Below are 2,398 nucleotides of genomic sequence, written 5' to 3'. Positions count from 1 at the left end.
ATAGAGTCCTTCCTTGCTCAGAGAAGTTCCCAGTGCCTTCAGGATTATGTGCAAACACCTGTCAGGGAGCTCAGGCTCCCCTCCCCCGATGTCACCCACCTATTCCTTCCACACCAGTACTTACCCCCGTACAACATCTGCTTTTTTTTTTTCTCTGCCTCTCCTCTCCTAACCCAGAACGCTCTTTTCCTTCACCCTCAGGAATGAACTCAAATGCCAGCTCTGCCATAAAACTTTCCCGATTCTTCTGGTCAGAAGCTACCTGCTCACTTGCCTTGTCCTCTGAACAGAAGGGAGACGTGAAAGATTCCGGCCCCAGAGAGGATGGCCCGAATCCCCTTACCAGCTCTGCGTTCTGTGACAAGTTACGAAACCACGTTGTGCCTGAGTTGTCTAATACAAACTTTGGGCGCGTAGTGCCGCTCACTTCATAGAGTTTTTGGAAAGCTTACATAAATTCCTACATGCAGAGCACTCCACATAGCACACGCCTAGTGAGAATTCATTCCTATTCCTCGTGTGAGCTTTCTTCATTCTCTCTGTGTAAGACAAGATTATTGTCTTACACAGATTTTACTTACTTTTTACATTTCTGTCCCCATCATTAGAGTAAGCGCCATCAGGGAGAGGTAGGGCACATTTGCTGACTGAATGAACAAAAAGAAAGGATGAATGGTTACTTGCTGTCCTGGCTCTCAGTAAGTGAACCTGATCAGAGACCAGGCTTCTTGTTTGTGGTAAGTGGGAATTACTGTTTTTGGTTTCTTTTGTTCGTATTTGTTTTTGGTTTTGTTTTTTTAACCAAAACTTTTGAGCTTCTACTTTGCAATTTCAGGTACCTGTCTGATCTGAAGTGTAATGTTTATAAAGCCCTGATGCCTCCTGCACCACCGGGATCGTTACTACGTAAATCTTCTTGGGCATGTTTGCTTTCTGGGTATAAGCTGGAGTAATAAGCTGATAGTCAATTTTGTCTTGCCTTCTAAAATTCACATGTATCAGGGGCACCTGGGTGGCTCATGGGTTAAAGCCTCTGCCTTTGGCTCAGGCCATGATCTCAGGGTCCTGGGATCAAGACCTGCATCAGGTTCTCTGCTCAGCAGGAAGCCTGTTTCCTCCTCCTCTCTCTCTCTCTCTCTCTCTGCCTACTTGTGATCTTTATCTGTCAAATAAATAAATAAAATCTTTTAAAAAATAAAAATAAAATTCACATGTTATCAGTAGTTTTTTCCTAGTGAAAGCCCTGGGTTGGAAGAAAGGGATATTCCCCACGAACACGTGATAGGACCTCGAGCAATTCACTTTCACTGGACCACACATTTAGCAGCCCAACTTTTAAGACTCCCACAGGAGAGACGGGCCTCCAAAACACCTCGCTCTGAAAGCCAATGGGGCTCGTGCCTGCAAGACCCAGAGGACTTAGGCCAGCAAAGAAATTGTTTTAAGGGGCACACTGCACCACCACTCTCTCCCCAGGGCTCGGTCCAGGGAGACTAAGCCACAGTGCCCATTTGCCCATCTTTCCCTGGGGCAGATTTGGCACACAGTCTACACGCCACTACCTGAGGCTCTGGCTTCTAAGTTAGCACCCAGCAAGGGACTGGCTGCCATCCTCGAGATCCTCCTGCCTTCTCCTCTCCAGCCTGCTCCCACAGTAACATCCAGTCACGGTTATCTGCCTGGAAGGAGCTCGTCCATACATCTAGTGCCCCATGCTTCGCAGCTGCCAAGGGACAAGCCCCCAAATCAAATCAGCTGTAAATAAAGCAGAAGCAGACATCTGCATTTTGTGAGCTGGAGTAAAATGTAAGCGTCCTTGCCACAAAGAACGGAAAGAAGAAGAGAGGAAAAAAAGGACAGAAAGGTAATAAGTGTATGAGGTAATGCATGTGCTAATTAAATTAACTCAATGGTAGGACTCCTTTCGCAATGTGAATACCTCGAACCATCCTGTTAAATACCTTTTAACACTTTAAATACCTTATCATTTTATTTGTCACCTCAGTAAAGCTGAAAAAAAAGGAAAAGGCCTGGCCTCAAGTAGGTAGCTAACTAACACTACTGACACGGTCTTATTCAGGGATGAAGGGAAAAGGGCTTCGGGTCACTGAAAAAAAGGTTCAGATGGAAGGAATATGATGAAGCAGCAGAAGACTTAAGCACAGCCAAGTCACATGTGACACAGCAACACTCAACGCCTTCAATGTCTTAAAACTCACGTGGCCATCGTCAGATAAGAAGCGTGGACAACAGCATGTCCATTCAGGGGAGAGGGCATTCACTTCTCTGTGGGCAGGAAAGCCCCCGCCCCCGCCCCGAGGACGTCTGGTGCCCTCTGGGCCTTAAGGGATGGCAGAGATTCTCAAGGAAGATGCTTCCCGTCCGGGAGGTAGTATAA

The sequence above is a fragment of the Neovison vison genome, chromosome 9, assembly GCF_020171115.1.
Source record: "Neovison vison isolate M4711 chromosome 9, ASM_NN_V1, whole genome shotgun sequence".
NCBI lineage: Eukaryota > Metazoa > Chordata > Mammalia > Carnivora > Mustelidae > Neogale > Neogale vison.
Note: the sequence above shows the minus strand (reverse complement) of the source record.